Source organism: Ornithodoros turicata, chromosome 2 (genome assembly GCF_037126465.1).
Source record: "Ornithodoros turicata isolate Travis chromosome 2, ASM3712646v1, whole genome shotgun sequence".
Lineage (NCBI taxonomy): Eukaryota > Metazoa > Arthropoda > Arachnida > Ixodida > Argasidae > Ornithodoros > Ornithodoros turicata.
Window position 1 is genome coordinate 10,658,094 of NC_088202.1, and position 16,444 is coordinate 10,674,537.

General features: G+C 46.0%; 1 long non-coding RNA gene across 1 annotated transcript; it reads left to right on the forward strand.

The window, feature by feature from the left end:
• Positions 1-10,653: 10,653 nt before the first annotated feature.
• LOC135383099 (uncharacterized) lies at positions 10,654-14,727 on the forward strand. The gene is made up of 3 exons (XR_010419661.1): positions 10,654-10,965; positions 11,138-11,296; positions 13,148-14,727. It is a non-coding gene; the product is annotated as an uncharacterized LOC135383099 (long non-coding RNA).
• Positions 14,728-16,444: the final 1,717 nt, after the last annotated feature.

The window sequence follows — 16,444 nt, forward strand, 5'->3', positions numbered from 1 at the left end:
CATCGTATCTCAATGCGTGTGTGTGTGTGTGTTTATGGGTCCGCGAGGCTTTCAGCGTAGTATATTTACTTTGGTGATTTCCATTTAATTTCATTAATTAATTACGTAGTTCGTTAATGATTAAAATAAAGTAATTATATAATTATATAATTATAAAATAAGTAAAGCGTCACGCGCATGAACTATCTGAAAGACGTAAATTCTACGTCAGAATAAGAAGCATAACGAAAGTACATGTTGTTACGTTCGACACCACTATGCAGGATGTTTCACATATCCTGAAGCAAGCATTTTTTTTTTAAATGAAAGGTGCATTATGCGAAAGTGAAATCAACGCGGACTGGGTTGGCAGTCGTCTTGCGCGAGTTACAATATGTGTGTATTGTCCCTAATTACTGCGTTGAGATATTAATTATGGGCTTTTCTGAATATGAGTTTTAGAACCGAGAAAAATAGGCAAGTCCTAGAGCGCCTTCGGGGACCCCGGGTTCAGCTGTTTGCAATCATGTTCCTCTTACGTGGTTGCTTTTTGAGGTACTACGCCTTCACAGACAAAATGGCATAAATGCAGGCAAGCTTACCATAGGCATGACTGGGGAAGCCTTGAGCTTGGGCACGTAGAACTCCTTTCTTTGCGGTACCTAATGAATGTCACAACCGGTGGAAGTAATTTGAGACGCTCATGATTTCAAAACTAATCAAGATATTGCAATGTGTGAGGTGGCGTTCCATACATAACAGGTACATCTTTCATGTGATCATGGGAGCTTTTAAGAGCCGCAATGGTGCGGGGAAGAGGGTGTTGCGCAATTGACTACTACTTCGCTTCCCCTACTTTCGTCTTCTGTCTATCATTTATCTCAACGTTCACTATATACAGGGTGTTTCAAAAAACGTGTCATTCGGACTTTATAAAACAACGTGGCGACGGAAAAATATGAGGTAAACTGCATTTGTGTGGCAACTGAATTTGCCACATTGCAAAAATATTTCCATTTGATTTCAATTGAAATACATTGAATTTCTTTAATTGAACTCCAAAATTTCCCAAGTCAACCTAACGTTTTTTTTTTTCACAGGATTAGAGAGCCCGCAACGAACTTAGTCAGATACTCTCAATACTGCTCAATACTGCAAATGCAAGTTCCACAAAAAAAAGTCCCAAAACTGAGGCTTAAAAGTTCCGGGTATTCAACGGCGCACCAAATCAGTCGCAAAGATGCGTGGAGAGAAGGACATGCTCCTGCCTCCACGAAAGATAGACGGCCGAACCAAAAGAGGGCGGGAAAAAAGAGGCGGACTAATTTTTTTGCCGCTTATCAACGTATGGTGTAATGCCACACGCCTTGTTATCGGCGCGTCTCGTATTGCACGCCGGTCCGGCGATAAATTGTTCTATCTTTCATGGAGGCAGGAGTATGTCCTCCTCTCCACGCACCTTTGCGACTGATTTGGCGCGCCGTTGAATACCCGAAACTTTGAAGCCTCAATTTCGGGACTTTTTTTGGGCAATTCCATTTGCAATATTGAGCGGATTTCTTGGTGGATCTGACTAAGTTCGCCAAGCGCCCTCTAATTCTGGAAAAAAAAAATCGTTAGGTTGACTTAGGAAAATTTGGAGTTCAATTAAAGAAATTCAATTTCCTTTAGTTAAAATGAAATGAAAATATTTTTGCAAGATGGCAAATTCAGTTGCCACACAAATGCCGTTTACCCCGTATTTTTCTGTCGCCCCGTTTTTTATGAAGTCGAATTACACGTTTTTTGAAACACCCTGTATAGAGGGTGGCCCACCAACCATGATAGAAATTCATAGTAAAAAACGTAGGTCCCGGAGAGATATGCGGTCAAGGGATTTTTTTCTGCCAATAAGTTTTGCCACGTATTGGTAACATTTTTATTTCATTTCAATTGACGGAAAGTTAATTTCTTGAATTGAAATCCGAAATTTCCCAAGGCAACCTAACGTTTTCTTTGCGGAAATGGGTTCCCTGCGGTCATCTTTCTCAGTATAGGCTCTGTGCATTGCGTTTGTGGCGCCTCCTCGCGGAAAGAGCGGCTATCGCTCGGGGGAGACGCCGAGAGATTGCGTCTACCGTTCGCTTGCTTTGTAGTTGCCTTTCGCGATGACATACAACAAGAATTGTTGCCTTGTGGATTGTTCGAATACGTACAGCAGATGTCCACCAGGAACACGCTTCTTTAGCTTCCCTACAAGACCGTGTTACGTGCACCAGAGGCAGGAGTGGATTCGTGCTGTTCGCCGTTGCAAGTACGTCACTACGTATGTAGATCAGTCTTATGTACACAATTTAACAGGTCGTTTGTTATCTTCTAGCTCTGACAAATCAAGCTGGGTACCAACGAAGAACTCGCGTATTTGTAGTGAACATTTTTACGGTGGTGTCCAGTCGAAAGATCCGTCATCTCCGTCGTACGCGCCAACCATTTTCCCTGCTCGCTACAGAATACGGAACGCAAATTTGGAGGGGTCATAGCTAGGTTGGCATGATTATTTTCAAGTATCATAATATGAACCTCTGAACACCCGCGCAGCGTCCGTCTTCAGGACGAGAGGGGGGTTGCACGCTTTGTCCTTCCTAGAAGCCCCCAGTTCAGAAAATATCGCGGGAACGCTCATTGGAGCGGATAACAAATAATCAATTGAATCTCATCGCTTGGACGTGAAGCTAGCAGCACATTATCGACTAGGATAAAGTTGACACGAAGGAGTTTCTAGAAGATGAGAAATTTATTTGATCACCTGTATTTTCACATCGTACGGCTTCTTCCGCATGCTTGTTTGTCACACGCACTTTGCGATGACCGAGCACGACGTCTCCGTCTCCTCCTCACGGACTTTCTGGACATGGTTGCTTCTGCACAACAATTCTCCTTTCTTTTCCGTCTTCAGTCTGAAATGGCCCCTCGCGTCGATGCTGTCAAATCCCGCATGTTTTATAATGTGATTTCCCGCACGATCCATTGCGAGACGGTGCTAGACGCTCCCCCGAACGAACACAGTCGCCGTCGCAGAGGGCGCCACCGGTAAAGTTATAGCGCCCCCAATAGGTCGCGCACGGAGCCTATAGCACATAACCCTACTCGTAACGCAATCGCAATTGCCGAAATAAATTCGCCGAAAATCCGTGGAAATGAGCCCTTGGCTCCGCCTCTTTTTTGACGGCTCGTAGTGTGAGCGCAAAGCTGCGAAGAAAGGAGGTTACATTGACAGGCCACACGAGGGGGGAAAGGGTTACTAGCCGTCGAGCGACCTCATTTTTGATAAGATAGCTCTGATTCCCGCACTCACTGCGCGTGTTTGTTCCGTGGGTAAGGCTTGTAACCCTTTCCCCCCTCGTGTGGCGTGTCAATGTAACCTCCTTTCTTCGCAGCTTTGCGCTCAAACTACGAGCCGTCAAAAAAGAGGCGGAGCCGAGGGCTCATTTCCAGGGATTTTCGGCGAATTTATTTCGGCAATTGCCGTTGCATTACGAGTGGGATTATGTGCTATACTGAGTAAAATGACCACGGGGAACCCAGTTCCGCAAAGAAAACGTTAGGTTGCCTCGGGAAATTTCGGAGTTCAATTCAAGAAATTAACTTCTCGTCAATTGAAATGAAATGAAAATGTTACCAATATGTGGCGAAAGTTATTGGAAGAAAAAATCCCTTGACCGCATGTCTCTCCTGGGCTTACATTTTTTACTATGAATTTCTATCATGGTTGGTGGACCACTCTGTACATATATATACAGGGTGTCCGGTGAGAAAGTGTCATTGAATTCCTAGATATAGGTTTTACTTATGAAAATTATGAAACTACTTGGAATACACACACAGATACTTTGGCTTCATGTTGAGGCAGTTTGCATTCGCGTCACGCATTAATTAAGCTAATTTTGCAAATTGAACTCCAAAATTAACTAAGCAAAGGTAACGTTTTGCTTGACGAATTCGGAAGCCGACGACCATAGCACACTATTTCAATCGAAATCACAGGTTGTTTCTGAGGATTTCTAAAAAAATTGATAGCCCCAAAACCGTCACTTGGCGAGGCGTGGTCGATGAAATTTGTGTTTGCGGAACTTTTCGCTCCATCCAGATGCCCTCCCTCCTATGCGAGCAATAACATAATCCCACCTCCCGCCTTTATCAACGTGCATGCCGTCAATTCCCAGCACTGATAAACGTTGGTTACCGCGGCAATGGCCTCGATGGGGTGTGGCTGTTTCCACTTTGTCTCGATAAAGGCAGAGCCAGAGCTTAAGCAAACACATGATCTTGGGTCGACGCTAACAGTGTGTCTCGCCGAGACATCGCTGTTCCACGGTGACGGTGCCACCTGTGGGGGCCGCACTGCAAGCCAGCAAGTACATATACAAAAAAAAATAACCGAAACTCTGTGGCTGCACGTTGAGCATATGTTTATAATTTGATCGTGCACTCCCAGTCGAGGAGAGCTGTTTCGCTCTCCTTGGAGCTCGTCAGTCCGGGGCAGGGAAGTGACACGATCTTGGGTCGGCGCTAACAGTGTGTCTCGGCGAGACATCGGTGTTCCACTGTGACGGTGCCACCTGTGGAGGCCACAGTGCAAGCCAGCAAGTACATATACAAGGGAAAAATAGCCGAAGCTCTGTGGCTGCACGTTGAGCATATGTTTATAATATGATCGTGCACTCCCAGTCGAGGACAGTTGTTTCGCTCTACTTGGAGCTCGTCAGTCCGGAGCAGGTAAGTCACACGATCTTGGGTCGGCGCTAACAGTATGTCTCCGCGAGACATCAGTGTTCCACGGTAACGGTGCCACCTGTGGGGGCCGCACTGCAAGCCAGAAAGTACACATACAAAGGAAAAATAGCCGAAGCTCTTTGGCTGGACGTTGAGCACATGTTTATTACTTGATCGCGCACTCCCAGTCGAGGACAGCTGTTTCGCTCTACTTGGAGCACGTCAGTCCGGGCCAGGTAAGTGACACGATCTTGGGTCAGCGCTAACAGTGTGTCTCGGCGAGACATCGGTGTTCCACGGTGACGGTGCCACGTGTGGGGGCCGCACTGCAAGCCAGCAAGTACACATACAAAGAAAAATAGCCGAAGCTCTGTGGCTGCACGTTGAGCATATGTTTATAATTTGATCGTGCACTCCCAGTCGAGGACAGCTGTTTCGCTCTACTTGGAGCTCGTCAGTCTGGAGCAGGTAAGTGACACGATCTTGGGTCAGCGCTAACAGTGTCTCGGCGAGACATCAGTGTTCCACGGTGACGGTGCCACCTGTGGGGGCCGCACTGCAAGCCAACAAGTACACATACAAAGGAAAAATAGCTGAAGCTCTGTGGCTGGACGTTGAGGACACGTTTATAATTTGATCGTGCACTCCAGCCGAGGACAGCTGTTTCGCTCTACTTGGAGCTCGTCAGCCCGGCGCCGGGAAGTGACACGATCGTGGGTCGGCACTAACAGTGTGTCTCGGCGAGACATCAGTGTTCCACGGTGACGGTGCCACCTGTGGAGCCCGCAGTGCAAGCCAGCAAGTACATATACAAGGGAAAAATAGCCGAAGCTCTGTGACTGCACGTTGAGCATATGTTTATAATTTGATCGTGCATTCCCAGCTGAGGACAGCTGTTTCGCTCTGCTTGGAGCTCGTCAGAACGGCGCAGGGAACTGACACGATCTTGGGTCGGCGCTAACAGTGTGTCTCGGCGAGGCATCAGTGTTCCACGGTGACGGTGCCACCTGTGGAGCCCGCAGTGCAAGCCAGCAAGTACATATACAAGGGAAAAATAGCCGAAGCTCTGTGGCTGCACGTTGAGCATATGTTTATAGTTTGATCGTTCACTTCCAGCCGAGGACAACTATTTCGCTCTACTTGGAGCTCGTCAGCCCGGCGCAGAAAAGTGACACGATCTTGGGTTGGCGCACTCCCGGTGCACTCGCAGCCGAGGACGGCTGTCCTCGGCTGGGAGTGCACGATGAAAAAAGTGTGCGATCAAGTATATGTATCATAAGGGCCCTAAGGGCACACTGCGTGGCTTACGCCCTGCTGAATGTATATCCAGAACTGGCTGCAACATTGTATATCAATGCAGGTTACAATACACATTTTGACTTTTGGTCGTGATGAGACATCTTCGGGACTAATGAGACAACCTTCGGCCGTACTGAGATTTTGACCATAATAAGACACTTGAGGATTAAATGATTATTGGCCGTATTGAGACTTTCGGCCGTAATGAGATACAATCCAGGGATCAGGGATGCACGGATAAACAAGCCCACTCTGATACATGCGCAGAGGGCCAGAATACGGAAGCGTATTCGGGCGGCTGATGACTTTGTATATGTGTACGAGTGGAGCAACAGATAGTTTTTCCTATATTGAAATTATGAATAACCTATTAGTACACACACACGCCATGCCCATGCTTTTTTTTGCGCAAGTTTTTTCTTGTTTTTTTTTTCCCTCTTGTTGTTGGCGATCGTACCTCTACTACAAACACCTGTTCGCTCGCGCCTCATGATGATAGCTGTGCCAATAGGTCTGATTTGGTATTCACGCTGGCTTTCGCTACCAGTTTACATTTACATTTAGAAGGCGTAGCCTCGAAAACAGGACCAGCGGACGATTATTAGACCACGGCATTTGGAAATGAGAATGCGCCACGTGAAGATTTTTGTTATGTAACAGATGTACTAAGAAAGTAATTTTACAGCAAATTTAACAATTTAAAAATCATTATATTGATAAATAATAAAAATTATAATGAAAATTATAATATATAAAATAAAAAATATTTATCAATAAAATCTGATCAATAAAAAATTATTCATAAAGACCTCACGAAGGTTCGTGGGTACAGCACTCACGAGCCACATTTCAGATGACCCGACTGAGCAAACGGGAGATACTTCTGTCATAACGGGAAGCACAATTACCCTAGAATTGGACTCGTTACCGAAAGAAAGGAATTAAATACCAGTACTCGCTACCAAACTTGTACATGTTACCGAAAAGAGTAACTAAATACCGTTACACGTTACCACGAAAAAAAAAACGAACTAAACACGTTTCCCGTTACCAAAGTAGCAAAAGGAACGGATTCCCGTTACCCGAGAGTAACGAGTTACCCTAACTTTACTCTTTCGTTACTGTGGTGTTACAGAGCCAGGATAAGCATGTCAAAATTGAAATTGGCATGTGCTTTATTTGGTCCGACAATTTACATGAAATTCGCTATGAACACTAGCTGGTACTCGAAATGGCATCGGCTATTTTGGTGCGTTTCCTAGTGAGAGCCTCTGTAAGGCAAGACTGAACAATTGCTGTGGAAAGGTACAGCTGCGTCAAATACAGCCATCTTTGTTTGATGCATGGACTGGATGTGCCTGATTAGTAACGAGACTGCTTTTAATTTTTTTCTGTAAATGCAAAGCCCACAGCTGCTTGTGAACAAACAACAACAACAACTTTATTTTGACTTTGGAAAGTGTGGAGGTTCATCGCCAGAGGCGATACTCTACCCCATTGCTGGTGGGGATAGGTAATAATAAATAGGTAGGTAATAAAATAACGAGCCCCTTCACAATAAAGATCGAATTCCGACGGTGCCCAGAAAAGTCAAAAGAGCTTTGAGCGCAAAACGTTGCTGGGCTGGATTGGGCCAGGGACCAAGTAATTTCGATAGGGAGAAGGGGTGAGAGTCCAGCTGTCGAAGAGACTCGGAGAGTGCGGCTCGGGAAGGTTGGTAGTAGGGGCAATGAAGAAGAATATGCTCCAGATCCTCAAGAGCACCACAGTGGCAGCAGGTGGGAGAGTCAACTTGTCTCAAGCGGTAATGCCACTGAGCTGTAGAAGCCACATCGAGGCGCATTCGGTGGATTAATGCAGCATCAGACGAGAGGTGTTTCGTGGCATGCGGAAAGCGAGCGTTGGATCAACTCTGCTCAACATAGAGGGGGGGAGAATGTCAGTTGTCCATTGGCAGGCAGCCATGGGTGTCACGAGGCGTCGCAGAATGGAACGGCGGTCTCCTCTCAGCAGAACAATGCTGGTCCGCTTCCGATACGAGAGTGCTGCTTCTGCGGCGCTGTCGGCCTGCTCGTTCCCCATGACACCAAAATGGGCTGGAACCCACTGGAGAACTAGCCTGTGGCCTGCTGCATAGATACTGTGGTAAGCCATTAATACATCTGTGACAAGGGGAGCGGATGGACCTCGTATGCCGGAATTTTCAATTGCTTGAAGTGCAGATTTGGAGTCTGTGAAGATTGCCCATTCCCGCGGTGTAAAATCAGCGATGTGTTGTAGAAAGAAAAGGATGGCATAGAGTTCCGCAGCTGTGGAGGAGGTTGGATGTGAAAGGCGTCTTCCGTGCACTACACCTTCGGATGGTATGACGAATGCTGAGGCGGACTTGTTGTTTCGGGATGCGCCATAGGTACATGCTGCCGTAAACGTAGAAAACTTCTCGTCTACCAGAGCATGAAAATGGGCTCGGAGGACTTGAGGGGGGCCTGATCTCTTCTTGTTTGATTTGTTGATCTCAGAAGGTTTGGGAGCCGTACAAAACTCAGCGGTACCGGCAGAGACCGGCGGTATAATGCCCTTAGCTATGAAGCCAGTGAGAGTCTGGCGTGTCCTCTGCGCTACTCGATAGAAGTCGCTTTCATGGCGGTATCGAATTTTCCTGAGGAGCGGGTGACGGGGAACGTGAGCACGCAAACGGAGGAAGTGCCGAGCCGTTTCACGTTCACGGAGAACCTCAATCGGGAGTTCACCAGCTTCAGCCAGTACTTGCCGTGTTTCAGCCATTCTTCGAACTCCGAGGCATCGACGAAGGCTTCGAGCAAACAGGGACCGAAGGGTATTTAATGAAGTTGTTGACATCCTGTGCAGAATAGGAAGGCTGTAAAGCGCAGTCACCCCCACCAACGCTGCGTGAACTGCGAGCACGGAAAGCTGATCACAGCCCCATCCTGAGCCAGAAAGATGTTGAATTGCGGGGAGCCATCGCTGCACTTTAGTTTCAAGGTGTTCAATGTGTCGAGCCCAGCTCCAAAATACCAAAGACGTTTACCTTATCATTGCTTCTTCAAATTCCATTACGACGTCCGGGACGTACTAAGGCATTATGTTTTGGTAATGCAAAGAAGGCACGAAAATACCAAACTTCCATCACTTTTTGTCGCCTGATTCACCTTGAATATTTCGTCCAACGCGGGCCACACTGACGTGGTTGTCATTTGTGCCATCTTACTAATCACTAAGAATAAGAATATGTGTGCCTCTCTAATCCAACGAATGGCCCTCACTGGAGCCCACAAGTGTGCATGTGGGGGGGGGGGGGGCAAACACACAGACTAAGGCTTTCCTCCTGGGTTACCCTACGCGGTTAATGACCCGCACGAGCTTCATAACGATTTGATTTGATTTTAAGAAAAAATAAAATGGAGATTTTGGCTTTACTAGCTAGTGTGAGTTGCATATAATGAACCCTGGATGTCGTCATCCAGGTCAGGTGAACACATTTTACAACAACACGGCGAGTCAGCGGAGAATGACAATGTCATCTCAGGAGTTTAATCGAATTGAGTGACTCTAGTTTATCCCTGGTTCCGGAAAACATGGTCCCAGAATATTTGGTCACGGAAAAAAATGGTCCCCGGTTGCATGGGCGGAAATAACTATCCCGCAAGGTTCCGTGCGCTAAAAAGTGCAGGAGCGTCGTTATGAACAGCCGATGAATCGGATCATGGCCTCCCAAGTGCTATCGTTCGCCCTCCTGATTTATTGAAATTGGGAGCCATAGGTTTTCTTTTAACAAACACGGATGTTGGTTGGTATAAAAAACATAAATGTGGATGTTAATGAACAATAAAAGCTGCACGCTATTCAATAACGAACATAGAAGCGATTACATTCGGTGCAGCGCTTATATTCAGCGGATTGCGTCTGTTGCTTGTGGTCATATCTCTGTCTCTGTTTATTCAGTTGGGTAGACAACGCGACAAGATTAGGAAGCGGTTCTCCAAGGTCCTGCTACGTTCGGCGTAGTTATGGCAGAGAGGTTGGGAAAATGGTACCCGCGTTATTATAAGACGGGGTACATTAAAATGAAGTGAGCAAAATGGCACGTTACCTTGTATTCGTACTAATGAAATGAAACGCATATAAACGCTTTAAAGGGACTCTGACCAGAAGTTGTGGGAGCTCTTTCGTACTTGCAATCGATAAAGCACCCAACAAAGACTCTCCATGCGAAAATTCACGCATTAAAATCCCACGGTTTCTCTAAACTCGAATTTTAACCATTCGACTTCATCCGAGTGCAGCACGCCTAGCTTCAAACCGAGAAAACATACGTTTATATAGAATATCCACCCCGGCGCACCATCTAAATGACGTCAACACGAGGGCCACTGGCAACACCCACAATTGGCTCAAACGTGTCACGTGGTCACGCAATACCCTGTGAATTCCCTTTACGAAATGGTGTTTATATGTTAATATGTTTTTGTTACAGAGTCTCAAAAAGAAAAATATACTCTGCATTTAACACATGCAGTAGGTTGAACGATTGCCTTTTCAATCTGCGTTCTGTTGTCTTGCGTTACATATGGTTCCGTATCCGGTGAGCTGTAATGGCTGCCATATGACCAGCTTGCGATCTTATGTGATTCCCGGCTCATCCTGCCTTTTTCGGGTCATTGGGTTGGTGTTGGAGTTGTTTGCCATATTCCGAACGTTTCACCTATCATTGCGCCGTACTGTTCTTGACCTGCTGCGAAGCAACGAACTGCAACGGCAGTCACTCGCCTCAGCGAAATTCTGACTGCTGCATATCAAAGGAGCATCGGGACCTGATGGTGTACTGCAAATGCTGAAGTTGAATTCTTTGAGCCTTCATCTAAAGAAACCAAGTGTGCTCTCGCGTGGTTCTGACGGAAAAGCAGTTTAAACAAGGTTAGCACATTTATTTTTCAGTTCCAAGTCTACGCACTCGAAACCATGCAAGTGCATCCGATTATTCTCGTAGCTGTTGTGTAACACGTATGCTTTCTTACGTATCCCACAGAACCCTCCGCTTTTTCAACCCAGTTATCTTGATGTGATCCTTCTGATGGCTTCTTACTAGGATATGCCGCTCTGAAGCATTGAGATGACGAAAAGTCGTGGGGGCTGCACCTCTGCTTTCGAAAGATGAAACAGTCATTCCACACTGTGCTTACTGGCTTATTATCGAGTATGACAAATCCGACAGACCTGGACTGCCTTTTTCAAGGAAGTTTAAAATGTAAGTATGTGTTATATTGGTTTCACATATCCCCACCACCTATTGAGTGTGTACATCGCTGTACTTTTGATGCTATAGCATATCTAGCGTACATTATTATTGAACACCTAGTGTGGAAAACTCGGCACCAGCCACACAATGCCAACAATTATTTTTGCCCTTTCTTCGACTGCTTATTTTTATTATAATCTTATTTTAGTATAATCGTCTGATTTTTAATAGTCACAGTTTTTCCATAGTTTTCGCGCACTACAGCCTGAGTTGCTTATGCGCCATTAAAATTGAATCATCATCATCTTTAACTGCCATTATTCAATTGAAGTGCCATGTTTCATTTGGATAACAACAACAACTTTGTGACCTTGGAGAGTGGGGAGTTTCATCGCCACAGGCGATACTCTACCCCATTGCTGGTTGGAATGGGGGGAATAAAATAACGAGCCCCTTCACAATAACGATCGAAGTCCGACGGTGTCCAGAAAAGTCAAAAGAGCTTTGAGCGCAAAGCGTTGCTGGGCTGGATTGGGCCAGGGACCAAGCAATTTCGATAGGGAGAAGGGGCGAGAGTCCAGCTCTCGAAGAGACTCGGAGAGTGTGGTTCGGGAAGGTTGGTAGCGAGGGCAATGAAGAAGAATATGCTCCAGATCTTCGAGTGGCAGCACCACAGTGGCAGCAGGTGGGAGAGTCAACTTGTCTCAAGCGGTAATGCCACTGAGCTGTAAAGGCCACATCGAGGCGCGTTCGGTGGATTAATGCAGTATCTTGACGAGAGGTGTTTCGTGGCATGCGGAAAGCGAGCGTTGGATCAACTCTGCTCAACATAGATGGGGGAAGAATCTCGGTTGTCCGTTGGCGGGAAGCCAGGGCTGTCACTAGGCGTCGCAGAATTGAACGGCGGTCTCCTCTCAGCAGAACAATACGGGTCCGTTTCCGATACGAGAGTGCTGCTTCTGCGGCGCTGTCGGCCTGCTCGTTCCCCACGACACCACAATGGGCTGGAACCCACTGGAGAACTAGCCTGTAGCCTGCGGCGTAGATAGTGTGGTAAGCCATTAACACATCTGTGACGAGGGCTGCGGATGGGCCTCGTATGCCGGAATTTTCAATTGCTTGAAGTGCAGAGTTGGAGTCTGTAAAGACTGCCCATTCCCGGGGTGTAAAATCAGCGATGTGTTGTAGAAAGAAAAGGATGGCATAGAGTTCCGCAGCTGTGGAGGAGGTTGGATGTGAAAGGCGTCTTCCGTGCACTACGCCTTGGGATGGTATGACGAATTCTGAGGCGGACTTGTTGTTTCGGGATGCGCCATCGGTATATGCTGCCGTAAACGTAGAAAACTTCTCGTCTACCAGAGCATGAAAATGGGCTCGGAGGACTTGAGGGGGGACCTGATCTCTTCTTTCCAGAAGGTTTGGGAGGCTTACAAAAGTGGGCGGTACCGGTAGAGACCAGGGGGCTTCCGGCGGTATAGTGTCCTTAGTTATGAAGCCAGTGAGAGTCTGGCGTGTCGTCTGCGCTACTCGATAGAAGTCGCTTTCAGGGCGGTATCGAATTTTCCTGAGGAGCGGGTCGCGGGGAATGTGAGCACGCAAACGGAGGTAGTGCCGAGCCGTCTCCCATTCACGGAGAACTTCAATCGGGAGCTCACCAGCTTCAGCCAGTACTTGCCGTGTTTCAGCCATTCTTGGAACTTCATTTGGGAACCGTTTTCCAAACCGTTTGTAGTTGTAAAATAATATGGCAAGATATATTTTTTGCTTTCGTTCTGGAGTTGCTCATTTCAGAAGAATAGTCACTGCGAAGTTTGTTTTTGGAAACATTAAGAGGACTAAAACCAAACACTTTTCTTACAGAGCATCCCCTATGCGCCTCCGTTTCAATTAAGATCTGTGCTACAAGAATGACAGACCACTCAACAGCGACGAACATTTGAAGGTGGAAGTGCTGGAACGAAGATGCGTTAATCTGTGTGAAAGGTGCTTTGTATGTGTCTGAGTCGAGGACATAGGTCAAAAGCTAATTTCTGTATTCAGAATAGGTGTCAACTATGCTTCTGCTATCTACTAACCAGCTCCAATTTTTAGGGTTCCCTGTAAACTAATGGAGCACATCATATACCAGCACGTTGTTAACCATGTTGAGTCTATCAATTTCTTTTTTTAAAATTCCAGCATGGCTTTAGAAAAGGGTATTTAGGCAAAATTAACATAATTCGGTCACAGCATTTTAAACTGTCTTGATTTCTGGGTTCATGTAGATGCAGTATCTTTTATTTTGTAAGGGCTTTTGACACTGTGCTTTATGATCGCTTGTTGGCCAAACTAGCCTCATTAAAATTTGATCCTGCTACCATTAACTGGACATGCAGTTTCTTGACTAACCGCAATCGTACCAACAATGCGTGAGGAGAACCTATCATATAGCCACCATGCAGCGTTTGTCACGTTACAATTGCATCACATTTCAACCTAGTGTGAAGCAAGGCCTTTTGGTGATCGGTCTTGTATAATTACACGCCCCTCTGTTATGTAACACCACACGGTTCTTCAGCCTATGACAGATAAATGAATATATTGCCAAGTAAATTGTTTACAAGGCTCATTACCCCATTTCACCACATTACCGCAAGCAATTGTTAGAGTAGTGGCCCAGGGTATGAAGCTCGCCATTAATCATCATTGAAACAAAGTTCGTAATGTAGAATCCTTTACTGAAAACACCGACTTAACACAACCATTGAGAACAAAGAGAGTGAACGTTTCGTTGCCTATCCGGGTGGCATCATCGCTACAACAGAGAACAGTCAAAAACAACATCAATGGAGTCAAATCGTGGTGTGCATTCCTTTCATCCAAGGTGTTTCATATGCCATTTGAAGGCACTCTGCCCATCAGGCATTAAGACTGTGCATATAAAGTTAAGTGCATAGACTGTACATTGGTGAGACAGACAAAAGACGTGGGACAAGACTAAAAGAGCACACAAGGGACGTTGCCAGGGCTTCTAATGCTTCTCAAACCAGGACCATTGTTGGCCTAAGGGACATGTATTTAATTTTGATGGTGCGGTAACCTGTGCACATGACTAGCGATGTGGTCGTAGAAAGTGCTTAGAGTCCTGTTTTATCAGACGTGATGCATCAGCCTGTAATACAAACCGTGGCCCCCTATCGGATGTGTATGATGCCCTCTTAGATAAGTAGGCTGATGTGCTCGTCTTTGGCCTCTGTTGTACTGATGATGCCACCGGGATAGGCGGCAAAACGTTTACGCTCTGTTTTTAATCGTTGTGTTAAGCAGTGTTTGCAGTAAAGGATGTTACATTATGAAGTCGTCACCCGGCATTTGGAATATATTTTCAAATAAAGTTGTTGTTTTACAAAGCTCATTACATTGTAGAAATCATTCTTATTGCCTATTGTTTAGGGGATACCATTCTTGCAGTCACATGAAGCACTGAAGGGCCAATTTCGAAAGTAAAGGCAATCTGATTTATGTTCTTGCCGACATGGCACAGCGTATGCACGAGGTAGCTCCCCTTCATCCATTTCATAAGCCTGGGAACACTCAAAGCATATAGTGTGCTAGCATTAGATATTGTGTGCAGCATTACATATTTGCTTTTGCTAGGACAACTAAGAAGGGTGGATAGAAAGACAGTTACAACCTGTTTCCACAAAAGACACTCAGATTCATTAGCAATTTCCTGCAAGAGAGCTAAGGCTTTTCCAGATTACTAGAACATGGATACCTGATTGTAGATAACAAGAACTCATACACGAGAGGTCAGTGTTACACACGCCCTGCTTTCCATCAAAACTGTTAAAAGGCGTGACCCCCTAAACCTGCACAAAATTACTGGACTGTGTTCACTGGGCACTGTCGCTGTTCCTCTCATGAGGTGCTCTCTATGAACCTGACTCCCAGTCCTGGATGCACTGCCTGAGGTAACTTCAGCATGCTTTCCGACATGAATGGTTGCAACGTCTATGAGCAGTGTTGTACTTACTGAAAGCAATATGAAATGCTATGCCTTGACAGGTTATGTTGATGTCCTTCTTAAGACCGTACACTCTTAAATTTAAAACACCCTTTAGGGTGTAATCCGGGTGTAACTGGGGTGTAAACTAATTTTTACTCCCAAATTACACCAGCTCGAAGAAACATCCTGGGATGAGGGGTGTTAAATGGGTGTAATAATAACGTAACACCTTATTTACAACGTCCACTGAGCTCGGGTGTAAAAGAGGCGTAAAATGGGTGTAGCGGGCATAGAGCTTTTACATGAACTGTATTTCTTTTGAAAGCACAATGATATGCTTCATGTTACCTACAGATGCATACGATAGGGCAACTCAGTAGAAATTTTGAGTCTACACTCTAAATCCTGTGACGAACATGTGCCGGTTAAAAAAGTTCCCTCACAAAGTACAGCCGGTACAAAGCCGTAACCGTCTGGAAGCAGCCGTAACAGCTATCAAATAGCAAGCTCAACGATCCCTATCGCCAAATATGTATGCCCCGCTGAATAATATGTGTGCCTCCTGAGCCGTATACTCGTGTGCTTGTCGAATAATCCGTGTGCCGGCTGAATATGTGTGCCTTCGCTGGAGCGTACTACGTTGTTCCGCGCTCCGCCCGTGAGGAGTGACGTGGCACCGCGTATTCTACCGCAGTGCATTCGTCGCTGCGTGCGTGCCTGTTATCTGCACTGCAACCTCGCCTTTGAAAGGACGACAACCTTGCTTTTTAATTACAAGTTGAATGTTTGCTTAAGGTAAGTCAACCTGGCTGTGATGCAACGTACGACGCCTGCGTTTTACTTGTGTTTAACAAGCGTTCTGTTGCAGACGATGGACACATTGCAAATGGCGGCAGAAGTGGATCGGCTACATCGGTGAAGCGACGATTTATATTACAAGCGAGGCTAATTGTATTCTTTCGTTATAGGTGAATGTGGGACTGTATCGACTGCAAGGACGTGAGTTACAAAAACGTGTAATATTGTAGCATTAACGTTTGAACAATACCAGCGCGATGTTCACTTCGGTTTCTTTACAGGTGTCCTATCTCAACGGTCACGCATATGCGTGCAAAACTGCAACTGCTTGTCACATCGAAGAGGGGTCTGGTGCCACATGCTCGGACAAT